Source organism: Rhinoderma darwinii, unplaced genomic scaffold (genome assembly GCF_050947455.1).
Source record: "Rhinoderma darwinii isolate aRhiDar2 unplaced genomic scaffold, aRhiDar2.hap1 Scaffold_2009, whole genome shotgun sequence".
In the NCBI taxonomy this organism is placed as follows: Eukaryota; Metazoa; Chordata; class Amphibia; order Anura; family Rhinodermatidae; genus Rhinoderma; species Rhinoderma darwinii.
This window is the reverse complement of record NW_027462365.1, coordinates 42411-57762: the sequence shown is the minus strand read 5'-3', so window position 1 is coordinate 57762 and position 15352 is coordinate 42411. Positions and strand designations below refer to the sequence as shown.

Here is a 15352-nt window from a genome sequence, read left to right as displayed (position 1 = left end):
AGAGTGAAGAATTGTGGGAAGAGAAAAGAAATCAGAATGATTTAAATAAGAAAGTCGCAACGTAGAAAAGATGGTCTAGATCCAATGGCCCATTTGGTTGTGGGCCCAAAAGCCTTTGCCTGTGCCACTTTGTTGCAAAGGCGAAAACATGTGGCATGAGAAACTGGGAGGTTGCGTGTATAAAAAGCATAGTCTGAAGGTCGTGAAAATGAGATGGTCAGGGATCGGGGGTCTCTATTCTATTTTTACGAGAAAAACATGTGATTCCGACCGGGGATAATGGCCAAATTGTAACAGGGGGCGTGAGTAAAAGAGAGCACTTAGCAGAGGATGGTTTCGATCCATCGACCTCTGGGTTATGGGCCCAGCACGCTTCCGCTGCGCCACTCTGCTGCCATACCTCCAAAAGAGAGGGGTAGCCTATTACCCGCTGACTGTTGTTAAGACGCTAATGTGGAGGCCATCTCTGTGTTGCAATTGTCCATTTGTTGGCGGCTGTAGTTCCACGCAGTTGTTATGTTTTATCATTCTCTTCTTTTTATTGTGTTGATCAGAAGGTCCTCTAAGAAACATACTCCATTTACCATGTTGTGGCTTTTTTACGACTTTAATCAAAGTGGGGGAGCGTGGTTGTCTCTGTGGCGCAATTGGTTAGCGCGTTCGGCTGTTAACCGGAAGGTTGGTGGTTCAAGCCCACCCAGGGACGGCAGTGTCCTCTTTTTGTCTCAGTTGCATGTTACAGAAAATCCTATGGTGCCTCTCAACTTAAAGTTTCGGCCAGAAGAGGAGGGCACCGGTTGTAAGACCATTTCAACATGTACAGTGTGAAAAATTTTGAGAAGAGAAAAAAATCCCAGTGATTTGGATGACATAGTTGCAATGTAGAAAGAATGGTCCAGAGCCTTTGGCCCTCTTTGGTTGTGGGCCTAAATGTCTTTCCATGCGCCACTCTGTTTCAAAGAAGATGACACATGACATGAGAAACTGGGAGGTTCAAGCAAAGCTTGAAGGTTGTGAAAACTTTTTTTTGTCTGATAACCAAAAGGTTGGTGGTTCAAGCCCACCCAGGGATGATTGTACCCTCTTTTTGTTTCAGTTGCATGTCAGAGTTACAGAAAGTCCTACTGTGGCTCTCAACTGAGAGTTTCGGTCGGATGCCCATTTCAAATACCCAACACAAACAAGAGACCCCTCTGAAAATAGATAGAAGACGAGGGCACCGGGAGAGCATTTGTCGACAGGTTGAAACATCATCTATGAGACTAACAAAAGTTCCTTCGAGCCGGAATTGAACCAGCGACCTAAGGATTGCTGATTTTCTACTACAGTCCTCCGCTCTACCAGCTGAGCTATCGAAGGCTTGCCGAGCTGGTTGTCGGGTGCTTCCTAAGCTTGCAAATGAGTTACATGAGTAGGGAAACAGAGGAGAATTGTCCCGCTCTTTGAAAAACTCGGCAAACCAAAACTTTGGAGAATACGGGCGTCGATCCCGTTACCTCTCGCATGCTAAGCGAGCGCTCTACCATTTGAGCTAATCCCCCTTCTGGCAGTCCATGTTGGGGTCCATGCTGGTTTCCATGTTGGGGTGCCTGATTCACCACAATTGTGATCATCACATACTTTTCAACCTGTAGCTTTAAGCTTTTTTTTTTTTTTTTATTTTTTTTTTTTAAGTGTGGATGTCTTTCTCCCGTAAAAGCAGAAGGAGCGTGGAGCTTACAGGGTGCCGGGTGGTGTAAAAGTATAGGTGAGTCGTTAGTGTACAGAGTGAAGAATTGTGGGAAGAGAAAAGAAATCAGAATGATTTAAATAAGAAAGTCGCAACGTAGAAAAGATGGTCTAGATCCAATGGCCCATTTGGTTGTGGGCCCAAAAGCCTTTGCCTGTGCCACTTTGTTGCAAAGGCGAAAACATGTGGCATGAGAAACTGGGAGGTTGCGTGTATAAAAAGCATAGTCTGAAGGTCGTGAAAATGAGATGGTCAGGGATCGGGGGTCTCTATTCTATTTTTACGAGAAAAACATGTGATTCCGACCGGGGATAATGGCCAAATTGTAACAGGGGGCGTGAGTAAAAGAGAGCACTTAGCAGAGGATGGTTTCGATCCATCGACCTCTGGGTTATGGGCCCAGCACGCTTCCGCTGCGCCACTCTGCTGCCATACCTCCAAAAGAGAGGGGTAGCCTATTACCCGCTGACTGTTGTTAAGACGCTAATGTGGAGGCCATCTCTGTGTTGCAATTGTCCATTTGTTGGCGGCTGTAGTTCCACGCAGTTGTTATGTTTTATCATTCTCTTCTTTTTATTGTGTTGATCAGAAGGTCCTCTAAGAAACATACTCCATTTACCATGTTGTGGCTTTTTTACGACTTTAATCAAAGTGGGGGAGCGTGGTTGTCTCTGTGGCGCAATTGGTTAGCGCGTTCGGCTGTTAACCGGAAGGTTGGTGGTTCAAGCCCACCCAGGGACGGCAGTGTCCTCTTTTTGTCTCAGTTGCATGTTACAGAAAATCCTATGGTGCCTCTCAACTTAAAGTTTCGGCCAGAAGAGGAGGGCACCGGTTGTAAGACCATTTCAACATGTACAGTGTGAAAAATTTTGAGAAGAGAAAAAAATCCCAGTGATTTGGATGACATAGTTGCAATGTAGAAAGAATGGTCCAGAGCCTTTGGCCCTCTTTGGTTGTGGGCCTAAATGTCTTTCCATGCGCCACTCTGTTTCAAAGAAGATGACACATGACATGAGAAACTGGGAGGTTCAAGCAAAGCTTGAAGGTTGTGAAAACTTTTTTTTGTCTGATAACCAAAAGGTTGGTGGTTCAAGCCCACCCAGGGATGATTGTACCCTCTTTTTGTTTCAGTTGCATGTCAGAGTTACAGAAAGTCCTACTGTGGCTCTCAACTGAGAGTTTCGGTCGGATGCCCATTTCAAATACCCAACACAAACAAGAGACCCCTCTGAAAATAGATAGAAGACGAGGGCACCGGGAGAGCATTTGTCGACAGGTTGAAACATCATCTATGAGACTAACAAAAGTTCCTTCGAGCCGGAATTGAACCAGCGACCTAAGGATTGCTGATTTTCTACTACAGTCCTCCGCTCTACCAGCTGAGCTATCGAAGGCTTGCCGAGCTGGTTGTCGGGTGCTTCCTAAGCTTGCAAATGAGTTACATGAGTAGGGAAACAGAGGAGAATTGTCCCGCTCTTTGAAAAACTCGGCAAACCAAAACTTTGGAGAATACGGGCGTCGATCCCGTTACCTCTCGCATGCTAAGCGAGCGCTCTACCATTTGAGCTAATCCCCCTTCTGGCAGTCCATGTTGGGGTCCATGCTGGTTTCCATGTTGGGGTGCCTGATTCACCACAATTGTGATCATCACATACTTTTCAACCTGTAGCTTTAAGCTTTTTTTTTTTTTTTTTTTTTTAAGTGTGGATGTCTTTCTCCCGTAAAAGCAGAAGGAGCGTGGAGCTTACAGGGTGCCGGGTGGTGTAAAAGTATAGGTGAGTCGTTAGTGTACAGAGTGAAGAATTGTGGGAAGAGAAAAGAAATCAGAATGATTTAAATAAGAAAGTCGCAACGTAGAAAAGATGGTCTAGATCCAATGGCCCATTTGGTTGTGGGCCCAAAAGCCTTTGCCTGTGCCACTTTGTTGCAAAGGCGAAAACATGTGGCATGAGAAACTGGGAGGTTGCGTGTATAAAAAGCATAGTCTGAAGGTCGTGAAAATGAGATGGTCAGGGATCGGGGGTCTCTATTCTATTTTTACGAGAAAAACATGTGATTCCGACCGGGGATAATGGCCAAATTGTAACAGGGGGCGTGAGTAAAAGAGAGCACTTAGCAGAGGATGGTTTCGATCCATCGACCTCTGGGTTATGGGCCCAGCACGCTTCCGCTGCGCCACTCTGCTGCCATACCTCCAAAAGAGAGGGGTAGCCTATTACCCGCTGACTGTTGTTAAGACGCTAATGTGGAGGCCATCTCTGTGTTGCAATTGTCCATTTGTTGGCGGCTGTAGTTCCACGCAGTTGTTATGTTTTATCATTCTCTTCTTTTTATTGTGTTGATCAGAAGGTCCTCTAAGAAACATACTCCATTTACCATGTTGTGGCTTTTTTACGACTTTAATCAAAGTGGGGGAGCGTGGTTGTCTCTGTGGCGCAATTGGTTAGCGCGTTCGGCTGTTAACCGGAAGGTTGGTGGTTCAAGCCCACCCAGGGACGGCAGTGTCCTCTTTTTGTCTCAGTTGCATGTTACAGAAAATCCTATGGTGCCTCTCAACTTAAAGTTTCGGCCAGAAGAGGAGGGCACCGGTTGTAAGACCATTTCAACATGTACAGTGTGAAAAATTTTGAGAAGAGAAAAAAATCCCAGTGATTTGGATGACATAGTTGCAATGTAGAAAGAATGGTCCAGAGCCTTTGGCCCTCTTTGGTTGTGGGCCTAAATGTCTTTCCATGCGCCACTCTGTTTCAAAGAAGATGACACATGACATGAGAAACTGGGAGGTTCAAGCAAAGCTTGAAGGTTGTGAAAACTTTTTTTTGTCTGATAACCAAAAGGTTGGTGGTTCAAGCCCACCCAGGGATGATTGTACCCTCTTTTTGTTTCAGTTGCATGTCAGAGTTACAGAAAGTCCTACTGTGGCTCTCAACTGAGAGTTTCGGTCGGATGCCCATTTCAAATACCCAACACAAACAAGAGACCCCTCTGAAAATAGATAGAAGACGAGGGCACCGGGAGAGCATTTGTCGACAGGTTGAAACATCATCTATGAGACTAACAAAAGTTCCTTCGAGCCGGAATTGAACCAGCGACCTAAGGATTGCTGATTTTCTACTACAGTCCTCCGCTCTACCAGCTGAGCTATCGAAGGCTTGCCGAGCTGGTTGTCGGGTGCTTCCTAAGCTTGCAAATGAGTTACATGAGTAGGGAAACAGAGGAGAATTGTCCCGCTCTTTGAAAAACTCGGCAAACCAAAACTTTGGAGAATACGGGCGTCGATCCCGTTACCTCTCGCATGCTAAGCGAGCGCTCTACCATTTGAGCTAATCCCCCTTCTGGCAGTCCATGTTGGGGTCCATGCTGGTTTCCATGTTGGGGTGCCTGATTCACCACAATTGTGATCATCACATACTTTTCAACCTGTAGCTTTAAGCTTTTTTTTTTTTTTTTTTTTTAAGTGTGGATGTCTTTCTCCCGTAAAAGCAGAAGGAGCGTGGAGCTTACAGGGTGCCGGGTGGTGTAAAAGTATAGGTGAGTCGTTAGTGTACAGAGTGAAGAATTGTGGGAAGAGAAAAGAAATCAGAATGATTTAAATAAGAAAGTCGCAACGTAGAAAAGATGGTCTAGATCCAATGGCCCATTTGGTTGTGGGCCCAAAAGCCTTTGCCTGTGCCACTTTGTTGCAAAGGCGAAAACATGTGGCATGAGAAACTGGGAGGTTGCGTGTATAAAAAGCATAGTCTGAAGGTCGTGAAAATGAGATGGTCAGGGATCGGGGGTCTCTATTCTATTTTTACGAGAAAAACATGTGATTCCGACCGGGGATAATGGCCAAATTGTAACAGGGGGCGTGAGTAAAAGAGAGCACTTAGCAGAGGATGGTTTCGATCCATCGACCTCTGGGTTATGGGCCCAGCACGCTTCCGCTGCGCCACTCTGCTGCCATATCTCCAAAAGAGAGGGGTAGCCTATTACCCGCTGACTGTTGTTAAGACGCTAATGTGGAGGCCATCTCTGTGTTGCAATTGTCCATTTGTTGGCGGCTGTAGTTCCACGCAGTTGTTATGTTTTATCATTCTCTTCTTTTTATTGTGTTGATCAGAAGGTCCTCTAAGAAACATACTCCATTTACCATGTTGTGGCTTTTTTACGACTTTAATCAAAGTGGGGGAGCGTGGTTGTCTCTGTGGCGCAATTGGTTAGCGCGTTCGGCTGTTAACCGGAAGGTTGGTGGTTCAAGCCCACCCAGGGACGGCAGTGTCCTCTTTTTGTCTCAGTTGCATGTTACAGAAAATCCTATGGTGCCTCTCAACTTAAAGTTTCGGCCAGAAGAGGAGGGCACCGGTTGTAAGACCATTTCAACATGTACAGTGTGAAAATTTTTGAGAAGAGAAAAAAATCCCAGTGATTTGGATGACATAGTTGCAATGTAGAAAGAATGGTCCAGAGCCTTTGGCCCTCTTTGGTTGTGGGCCTAAATGTCTTTCCATGCGCCACTCTGTTTCAAAGAAGATGACACATGACATGAGAAACTGGGAGGTTCAAGCAAAGCTTGAAGGTTGTGAAAACTTTTTTTTGTCTGATAACCAAAAGGTTGGTGGTTCAAGCCCACCCAGGGATGATTGTACCCTCTTTTTGTTTCAGTTGCATGTCAGAGTTACAGAAAGTCCTACTGTGGCTCTCAACTGAGAGTTTCGGTCGGATGCCCATTTCAAATACCCAACACAAACAAGAGACCCCTCTGAAAATAGATAGAAGACGAGGGCACCGGGAGAGCATTTGTCGACAGGTTGAAACATCATCTATGAGACTAACAAAAGTTCCTTCGAGCCGGAATTGAACCAGCGACCTAAGGATTGCTGATTTTCTACTACAGTCCTCCGCTCTACCAGCTGAGCTATCGAAGGCTTGCCGAGCTGGTTGTCGGGTGCTTCCTAAGCTTGCAAATGAGTTACATGAGTAGGGAAACAGAGGAGAATTGTCCCGCTCTTTGAAAAACTCGGCAAACCAAAACTTTGGAGAATACGGGCGTCGATCCCGTTACCTCTCGCATGCTAAGCGAGCGCTCTACCATTTGAGCTAATCCCCCTTCTGGCAGTCCATGTTGGGGTCCATGCTGGTTTCCATGTTGGGGTGCCTGATTCACCACAATTGTGATCATCACATACTTTTCAACCTGTAGCTTTAAGCTTTTTTTTTTTTTTTTTTTAAGTGTGGATGTCTTTCTCCCGTAAAAGCAGAAGGAGCGTGGAGCTTACAGGGTGCCGGGTGGTGTAAAAGTATAGGTGAGTCGTTAGTGTACAGAGTGAAGAATTGTGGGAAGAGAAAAGAAATCAGAATGATTTAAATAAGAAAGTCGCAACGTAGAAAAGATGGTCTAGATCCAATGGCCCATTTGGTTGTGGGCCCAAAAGCCTTTGCCTGTGCCACTTTGTTGCAAAGGCGAAAACATGTGGCATGAGAAACTGGGAGGTTGCGTGTATAAAAAGCATAGTCTGAAGGTCGTGAAAATGAGATGGTCAGGGATCGGGGGTCTCTATTCTATTTTTACGAGAAAAACATGTGATTCCGACCGGGGATAATGGCCAAATTGTAACAGGGGGCGTGAGTAAAAGAGAGCACTTAGCAGAGGATGGTTTCGATCCATCGACCTCTGGGTTATGGGCCCAGCACGCTTCCGCTGCGCCACTCTACTGCCATACCTCCAAAAGAGAGGGGTAGCCTATTACCCGCTGACTGTTGTTAAGACGCTAATGTGGAGGCCATCTCTGTGTTGCAATTGTCCATTTGTTGGCGGCTGTAGTTCCACGCAGTTGTTATGTTTTATCATTCTCTTCTTTTTATTGTGTTGATCAGAAGGTCCTCTAAGAAACATACTCCATTTACCATGTTGTGGCTTTTTTACGACTTTAATCAAAGTGGGGGAGCGTGGTTGTCTCTGTGGCGCAATTGGTTAGCGCGTTCGGCTGTTAACCGGAAGGTTGGTGGTTCAAGCCCACCCAGGGACGGCAGTGTCCTCTTTTTGTCTCAGTTGCATGTTACAGAAAATCCTATGGTGCCTCTCAACTTAAAGTTTCGGCCAGAAGAGGAGGGCACCGGTTGTAAGACCATTTCAACATGTACAGTGTGAAAAATTTTGAGAAGAGAAAAAAATCCCAGTGATTTGGATGACATAGTTGCAATGTAGAAAGAATGGTCCAGAGCCTTTGGCCCTCTTTGGTTGTGGGCCTAAATGTCTTTCCATGCGCCACTCTGTTTCAAAGAAGATGACACATGACATGAGAAACTGGGAGGTTCAAGCAAAGCTTGAAGGTTGTGAAAACTTTTTTTTGTCTGATAACCAAAAGGTTGGTGGTTCAAGCCCACCCAGGGATGATTGTACCCTCTTTTTGTTTCAGTTGCATGTCAGAGTTACAGAAAGTCCTACTGTGGCTCTCAACTGAGAGTTTCGGTCGGATGCCCATTTCAAATACCCAACACAAACAAGAGACCCCTCTGAAAATAGATAGAAGACGAGGGCACCGGGAGAGCATTTGTCGACAGGTTGAAACATCATCTATGAGACTAACAAAAGTTCCTTCGAGCCGGAATTGAACCAGCGACCTAAGGATTGCTGATTTTCTACTACAGTCCTCCGCTCTACCAGCTGAGCTATCGAAGGCTTGCCGAGCTGGTTGTCGGGTGCTTCCTAAGCTTGCAAATGAGTTACATGAGTAGGGAAACAGAGGAGAATTGTCCCGCTCTTTGAAAAACTCGGCAAACCAAAACTTTGGAGAATACGGGCGTCGATCCCGTTACCTCTCGCATGCTAAGCGAGCGCTCTACCATTTGAGCTAATCCCCCTTCTGGCAGTCCATGTTGGGGTCCATGCTGGTTTCCATGTTGGGGTGCCTGATTCACCACAATTGTGATCATCACATACTTTTCAACCTGTAGCTTTAAGCTTTTTTTTTTTTTTTTATTTTTTTTTTTTAAGTGTGGATGTCTTTCTCCCGTAAAAGCAGAAGGAGCGTGGAGCTTACAGGGTGCCGGGTGGTGTAAAAGTATAGGTGAGTCGTTAGTGTACAGAGTGAAGAATTGTGGGAAGAGAAAAGAAATCAGAATGATTTAAATAAGAAAGTCGCAACGTAGAAAAGATGGTCTAGATCCAATGGCCCATTTGGTTGTGGGCCCAAAAGCCTTTGCCTGTGCCACTTTGTTGCAAAGGCGAAAACATGTGGCATGAGAAACTGGGAGGTTGCGTGTATAAAAAGCATAGTCTGAAGGTCGTGAAAATGAGATGGTCAGGGATCGGGGGTCTCTATTCTATTTTTACGAGAAAAACATGTGATTCCGACCGGGGATAATGGCCAAATTGTAACAGGGGGCGTGAGTAAAAGAGAGCACTTAGCAGAGGATGGTTTCGATCCATCGACCTCTGGGTTATGGGCCCAGCACGCTTCCGCTGCGCCACTCTGCTGCCATACCTCCAAAAGAGAGGGGTAGCCTATTACCCGCTGACTGTTGTTAAGACGCTAATGTGGAGGCCATCTCTGTGTTGCAATTGTCCATTTGTTGGCGGCTGTAGTTCCACGCAGTTGTTATGTTTTATCATTCTCTTCTTTTTATTGTGTTGATCAGAAGGTCCTCTAAGAAACATACTCCATTTACCATGTTGTGGCTTTTTTACGACTTTAATCAAAGTGGGGGAGCGTGGTTGTCTCTGTGGCGCAATTGGTTAGCGCGTTCGGCTGTTAACCGGAAGGTTGGTGGTTCAAGCCCACCCAGGGACGGCAGTGTCCTCTTTTTGTCTCAGTTGCATGTTACAGAAAATCCAATGGTGCCTCTCAACTTAAAGTTTCGGCCAGAAGAGGAGGGCACCGGTTGTAAGACCATTTCAACATGTACAGTGTGAAAAATTTTGAGAAGAGAAAAAAATCCCAGTGATTTGGATGACATAGTTGCAATGTAGAAAGAATGGTCCAGAGCCTTTGGCCCTCTTTGGTTGTGGGCCTAAATGTCTTTCCATGCGCCACTCTGTTTCAAAGAAGATGACACATGACATGAGAAACTGGGAGGTTCAAGCAAAGCTTGAAGGTTGTGAAAACTTTTTTTTGTCTGATAACCAAAAGGTTGGTGGTTCAAGCCCACCCAGGGATGATTGTACCCTCTTTTTGTTTCAGTTGCATGTCAGAGTTACAGAAAGTCCTACTGTGGCTCTCAACTGAGAGTTTCGGTCGGATGCCCATTTCAAATACCCAACACAAACAAGAGACCCCTCTGAAAATAGATAGAAGACGAGGGCACCGGGAGAGCATTTGTCGACAGGTTGAAACATCATCTATGAGACTAACAAAAGTTCCTTCGAGCCGGAATTGAACCAGCGACCTAAGGATTGCTGATTTTCTACTACAGTCCTCCGCTCTACCAGCTGAGCTATCGAAGGCTTGCCGAGCTGGTTGTCGGGTGCTTCCTAAGCTTGCAAATGAGTTACATGAGTAGGGAAACAGAGGAGAATTGTCCCGCTCTTTGAAAAACTCGGCAAACCAAAACTTTGGAGAATACGGGCGTCGATCCCGTTACCTCTCGCATGCTAAGCGAGCGCTCTACCATTTGAGCTAATCCCCCTTCTGGCAGTCCATGTTGGGGTCCATGCTGGTTTCCATGTTGGGGTGCCTGATTCACCACAATTGTGATCATCACATACTTTTCAACCTGTAGCTTTAAGCTTTTTTTTTTTTTTTTATTTTTTTTTTTTAAGTGTGGATGTCTTTCTCCCGTAAAAGCAGAAGGAGCGTGGAGCTTACAGGGTGCCGGGTGGTGTAAAAGTATAGGTGAGTCGTTAGTGTACAGAGTGAAGAATTGTGGGAAGAGAAAAGAAATCAGAATGATTTAAATAAGAAAGTCGCAACGTAGAAAAGATGGTCTAGATCCAATGGCCCATTTGGTTGTGGGCCCAAAAGCCTTTGCCTGTGCCACTTTGTTGCAAAGGCGAAAACATGTGGCATGAGAAACTGGGAGGTTGCGTGTATAAAAAGCATAGTCTGAAGGTCGTGAAAATGAGATGGTCAGGGATCGGGGGTCTCTATTCTATTTTTACGAGAAAAACATGTGATTCCGACCGGGGATAATGGCCAAATTGTAACAGGGGGCGTGAGTAAAAGAGAGCACTTAGCAGAGGATGGTTTCGATCCATCGACCTCTGGGTTATGGGCCCAGCACGCTTCCGCTGCGCCACTCTGCTGCCATACCTCCAAAAGAGAGGGGTAGCCTATTACCCGCTGACTGTTGTTAAGACGCTAATGTGGAGGCCATCTCTGTGTTGCAATTGTCCATTTGTTGGCGGCTGTAGTTCCACGCAGTTGTTATGTTTTATCATTCTCTTCTTTTTATTGTGTTGATCAGAAGGTCCTCTAAGAAACATACTCCATTTACCATGTTGTGGCTTTTTTACGACTTTAATCAAAGTGGGGGAGCGTGGTTGTCTCTGTGGCGCAATTGGTTAGCGCGTTCGGCTGTTAACCGGAAGGTTGGTGGTTCAAGCCCACCCAGGGACGGCAGTGTCCTCTTTTTGTCTCAGTTGCATGTTACAGAAAATCCTATGGTGCCTCTCAACTTAAAGTTTCGGCCAGAAGAGGAGGGCACCGGTTGTAAGACCATTTCAACATGTACAGTGTGAAAAATTTTGAGAAGAGAAAAAAATCCCAGTGATTTGGATGACATAGTTGCAATGTAGAAAGAATGGTCCAGAGCCTTTGGCCCTCTTTGGTTGTGGGCCTAAATGTCTTTCCATGCGCCACTCTGTTTCAAAGAAGATGACACATGACATGAGAAACTGGGAGGTTCAAGCAAAGCTTGAAGGTTGTGAAAACTTTTTTTTGTCTGATAACCAAAAGGTTGGTGGTTCAAGCCCACCCAGGGATGATTGTACCCTCTTTTTGTTTCAGTTGCATGTCAGAGTTACAGAAAGTCCTACTGTGGCTCTCAACTGAGAGTTTCGGTCGGATGCCCATTTCAAATACCCAACACAAACAAGAGACCCCTCTGAAAATAGATAGAAGACGAGGGCACCGGGAGAGCATTTGTCGACAGGTTGAAACATCATCTATGAGACTAACAAAAGTTCCTTCGAGCCGGAATTGAACCAGCGACCTAAGGATTGCTGATTTTCTACTACAGTCCTCCGCTCTACCAGCTGAGCTATCGAAGGCTTGCCAAGCTGGTTGTCGGGTGCTTCCTAAGCTTGCAAATGAGTTACATGAGTAGGGAAACAGAGGAGAATTGTCCCGCTCTTTGAAAAACTCGGCAAACCAAAACTTTGGAGAATACGGGCGTCGATCCCGTTACCTCTCGCATGCTAAGCGAGCGCTCTACCATTTGAGCTAATCCCCCTTCTGGCAGTCCATGTTGGGGTCCATGCTGGTTTCCATGTTGGGGTGCCTGATTCACCACAATTGTGATCATCACATACTTTTCAACCTGTAGCTTTAAGCTTTTTTTTTTTTTTTTATTTTTTTTTTTTAAGTGTGGATGTCTTTCTCCCGTAAAAGCAGAAGGAGCGTGGAGCTTACAGGGTGCCGGGTGGTGTAAAAGTATAGGTGAGTCGTTAGTGTACAGAGTGAAGAATTGTGGGAAGAGAAAAGAAATCAGAATGATTTAAATAAGAAAGTCGCAACGTAGAAAAGATGGTCTAGATCCAATGGCCCATTTGGTTGTGGGCCCAAAAGCCTTTGCCTGTGCCACTTTGTTGCAAAGGCGAAAACATGTGGCATGAGAAACTGGGAGGTTGCGTGTATAAAAAGCATAGTCTGAAGGTCGTGAAAATGAGATGGTCAGGGATCGGGGGTCTCTATTCTATTTTTACGAGAAAAACATGTGATTCCGACCGGGGATAATGGCCAAATTGTAACAGGGGGCGTGAGTAAAAGAGAGCACTTAGCAGAGAATGGTTTCGATCCATCGACCTCTGGGTTATGGGCCCAGCACGCTTCCGCTGCGCCACTCTGCTGCCATACCTCCAAAAGAGAGGGGTAGCCTATTACCCGCTGACTGTTGTTAAGACGCTAATGTGGAGGCCATCTCTGTGTTGCAATTGTCCATTTGTTGGCGGCTGTAGTTCCACGCAGTTGTTATGTTTTATCATTCTCTTCTTTTTATTGTGTTGATCAGAAGGTCCTCTAAGAAACATACTCCATTTACCATGTTGTGGCTTTTTTACGACTTTAATCAAAGTGGGGGAGCGTGGTTGTCTCTGTGGCGCAATTGGTTAGCGCGTTCGGCTGTTAACCGGAAGGTTGGTGGTTCAAGCCCACCCAGGGACGGCAGTGTCCTCTTTTTGTCTCAGTTGCATGTTACAGAAAATCCTATGGTGCCTCTCAACTTAAAGTTTCGGCCAGAAGAGGAGGGCACCGGTTGTAAGACCATTTCAACATGTACAGTGTGAAAAATTTTGAGAAGAGAAAAAAATCCCAGTGATTTGGATGACATAGTTGCAATGTAGAAAGAATGGTCCAGAGCCTTTGGCCCTCTTTGGTTGTGGGCCTAAATGTCTTTCCATGCGCCACTCTGTTTCAAAGAAGATGACACATGACATGAGAAACTGGGAGGTTCAAGCAAAGCTTGAAGGTTGTGAAAACTTTTTTTTGTCTGATAACCAAAAGGTTGGTGGTTCAAGCCCACCCAGGGATGATTGTACCCTCTTTTTGTTTCAGTTGCATGTCAGAGTTACAGAAAGTCCTACTGTGGCTCTCAACTGAGAGTTTCGGTCGGATGCCCATTTCAAATACCCAACACAAACAAGAGACCCCTCTGAAAATAGATAGAAGACGAGGGCACCGGGAGAGCATTTGTCGACAGGTTGAAACATCATCTATGAGACTAACAAAAGTTCCTTCGAGCCGGAATTGAACCAGCGACCTAAGGATTGCTGATTTTCTACTACAGTCCTCCGCTCTACCAGCTGAGCTATCGAAGGCTTGCCGAGCTGGTTGTCGGGTGCTTCCTAAGCTTGCAAATGAGTTACATGAGTAGGGAAACAGAGGAGAATTGTCCCGCTCTTTGAAAAACTCGGCAAACCAAAACTTTGGAGAATACGGGCGTCGATCCCGTTACCTCTCGCATGCTAAGCGAGCGCTCTACCATTTGAGCTAATCCCCCTTCTGGCAGTCCATGTTGGGGTCCATGCTGGTTTCCATGTTGGGGTGCCTGATTCACCACAATTGTGATCATCACATACTTTTCAACCTGTAGCTTTAAGCTTTTTTTTTTTTTTTTTTTTTTAAGTGTGGATGTCTTTCTCCCGTAAAAGCAGAAGGAGCGTGGAGCTTACAGGGTGCCGGGTGGTGTAAAAGTATAGGTGAGTCGTTAGTGTACAGAGTGAAGAATTGTGGGAAGAGAAAAGAAATCAGAATGATTTAAATAAGAAAGTCGCAACGTAGAAAAGATGGTCTAGATCCAATGGCCCATTTGGTTGTGGGCCCAAAAGCCTTTGCCTGTGCCACTTTGTTGCAAAGGCGAAAACATGTGGCATGAGAAACTGGGAGGTTGCGTGTATAAAAAGCATAGTCTGAAGGTCGTGAAAATGAGATGGTCAGGGATCGGGGGTCTCTATTCTATTTTTACGAGAAAAACATGTGATTCCGACCGGGGATAATGGCCAAATTGTAACAGGGGACGTGAGTAAAAGAGAGCACTTAGCAGAGGATGGTTTCGATCCATCGACCTCTGGGTTATGGGCCCAGCACGCTTCCGCTGCGCCACTCTGCTGCCATACCTCCAAAAGAGAGGGGTAGCCTATTACCCGCTGACTGTTGTTAAGACGCTAATGTGGAGGCCATCTCTGTGTTGCAATTGTCCATTTGTTGGCGGCTGTAGTTCCACGCAGTTGTTATGTTTTATCATTCTCTTCTTTTTATTGTGTTGATCAGAAGGTCCTCTAAGAAACATACTCCATTTACCATGTTGTGGCTTTTTTACGACTTTAATCAAAGTGGGGGAGCGTGGTTGTCTCTGTGGCGCAATTGGTTAGCGCGTTCGGCTGTTAACCGGAAGGTTGGTGGTTCAAGCCCACCCAGGGACGGCAGTGTCCTCTTTTTGTCTCAGTTGCATGTTACAGAAAATCCTATGGTGCCTCTCAACTTAAAGTTTCGGCCAGAAGAGGAGGGCACCGGTTGTAAGACCATTTCAACATGTACAGTGTGAAAAATTTTGAGAAGAGAAAAAAATCCCAGTGATTTGGATGACATAGTTGCAATGTAGAAAGAATGGTCCAGAGCCTTTGGCCCTCTTTGGTTGTGGGCCTAAATGTCTTTCCATGCGCCACTCTGTTTCAAAGAAGATGACACATGACATGAGAAACTGGGAGGTTCAAGCAAAGCTTGAAGGTTGTGAAAACTTTTTTTTGTCTGATAACCAAAAGGTTGGTGGTTCAAGCCCACCCAGGGATGATTGTACCCTCTTTTTGTTTCAGTTGCATGTCAGAGTTACAGAAAGTCCTACTGTGGCTCTCAACTGAGAGTTTCGGTCGGATGCCCATTTCAAATACCCAACACAAACAAGAGACCCCTCTGAAAATAGATAGAAGACGAGGGCACCGGGAGAGCATTTGTCGACAGGTTGAAACATCATCTATGAGACTAACAAAAG

General features: G+C 45.6%; 17 non-coding genes across 17 annotated transcripts; 9 read left to right on the top strand and 8 right to left on the bottom strand.

Moving 5' to 3' along the window:
• Positions 1-632: 632 nt before the first annotated feature.
• TRNAN-GUU (transfer RNA asparagine (anticodon GUU)) lies at positions 633-706 on the top strand. Its single transcript has one exon. It is a non-coding gene; the product is annotated as a tRNA-Asn (tRNA).
• Positions 707-1273: 567 nt separating this feature from the next.
• Positions 1274-1359, bottom strand: TRNAY-GUA (transfer RNA tyrosine (anticodon GUA)). The gene is given in 2 exon segments: positions 1274-1309; positions 1323-1359. It is a non-coding gene; the product is annotated as a tRNA-Tyr (tRNA).
• A 1037-nt stretch (positions 1360-2396) lies between these two features.
• On the top strand, positions 2397-2470 carry TRNAN-GUU (transfer RNA asparagine (anticodon GUU)). Its single transcript has one exon. It is a non-coding gene; the product is annotated as a tRNA-Asn (tRNA).
• A 567-nt stretch (positions 2471-3037) lies between these two features.
• On the bottom strand, positions 3038-3123 carry TRNAY-GUA (transfer RNA tyrosine (anticodon GUA)). Its single transcript is given in 2 exon segments — positions 3038-3073; positions 3087-3123. It is a non-coding gene; the product is annotated as a tRNA-Tyr (tRNA).
• A 1030-nt stretch (positions 3124-4153) lies between these two features.
• On the top strand, positions 4154-4227 carry TRNAN-GUU (transfer RNA asparagine (anticodon GUU)). The gene has a single exon. It is a non-coding gene; the product is annotated as a tRNA-Asn (tRNA).
• Positions 4228-4794: 567 nt separating this feature from the next.
• TRNAY-GUA (transfer RNA tyrosine (anticodon GUA)) lies at positions 4795-4880 on the bottom strand. The gene is given in 2 exon segments: positions 4795-4830; positions 4844-4880. It is a non-coding gene; the product is annotated as a tRNA-Tyr (tRNA).
• A 1029-nt stretch (positions 4881-5909) lies between these two features.
• Positions 5910-5983, top strand: TRNAN-GUU (transfer RNA asparagine (anticodon GUU)). Its single transcript has one exon. It is a non-coding gene; the product is annotated as a tRNA-Asn (tRNA).
• Positions 5984-6550: 567 nt separating this feature from the next.
• On the bottom strand, positions 6551-6636 carry TRNAY-GUA (transfer RNA tyrosine (anticodon GUA)). The gene is given in 2 exon segments: positions 6551-6586; positions 6600-6636. It is a non-coding gene; the product is annotated as a tRNA-Tyr (tRNA).
• Positions 6637-7663: 1027 nt separating this feature from the next.
• Positions 7664-7737, top strand: TRNAN-GUU (transfer RNA asparagine (anticodon GUU)). Its single transcript has one exon. It is a non-coding gene; the product is annotated as a tRNA-Asn (tRNA).
• A 567-nt stretch (positions 7738-8304) lies between these two features.
• Positions 8305-8390, bottom strand: TRNAY-GUA (transfer RNA tyrosine (anticodon GUA)). Its single transcript is given in 2 exon segments — positions 8305-8340; positions 8354-8390. It is a non-coding gene; the product is annotated as a tRNA-Tyr (tRNA).
• A 1037-nt stretch (positions 8391-9427) lies between these two features.
• TRNAN-GUU (transfer RNA asparagine (anticodon GUU)) lies at positions 9428-9501 on the top strand. Its single transcript has one exon. It is a non-coding gene; the product is annotated as a tRNA-Asn (tRNA).
• Positions 9502-10068: 567 nt separating this feature from the next.
• Positions 10069-10154, bottom strand: TRNAY-GUA (transfer RNA tyrosine (anticodon GUA)). Its single transcript is given in 2 exon segments — positions 10069-10104; positions 10118-10154. It is a non-coding gene; the product is annotated as a tRNA-Tyr (tRNA).
• A 1037-nt stretch (positions 10155-11191) lies between these two features.
• Positions 11192-11265, top strand: TRNAN-GUU (transfer RNA asparagine (anticodon GUU)). The gene has a single exon. It is a non-coding gene; the product is annotated as a tRNA-Asn (tRNA).
• A 567-nt stretch (positions 11266-11832) lies between these two features.
• On the bottom strand, positions 11833-11918 carry TRNAY-GUA (transfer RNA tyrosine (anticodon GUA)). The gene is given in 2 exon segments: positions 11833-11868; positions 11882-11918. It is a non-coding gene; the product is annotated as a tRNA-Tyr (tRNA).
• Positions 11919-12955: 1037 nt separating this feature from the next.
• On the top strand, positions 12956-13029 carry TRNAN-GUU (transfer RNA asparagine (anticodon GUU)). The gene has a single exon. It is a non-coding gene; the product is annotated as a tRNA-Asn (tRNA).
• A 567-nt stretch (positions 13030-13596) lies between these two features.
• On the bottom strand, positions 13597-13682 carry TRNAY-GUA (transfer RNA tyrosine (anticodon GUA)). Its single transcript is given in 2 exon segments — positions 13597-13632; positions 13646-13682. It is a non-coding gene; the product is annotated as a tRNA-Tyr (tRNA).
• A 1030-nt stretch (positions 13683-14712) lies between these two features.
• TRNAN-GUU (transfer RNA asparagine (anticodon GUU)) lies at positions 14713-14786 on the top strand. The gene has a single exon. It is a non-coding gene; the product is annotated as a tRNA-Asn (tRNA).
• Positions 14787-15352: the final 566 nt, after the last annotated feature.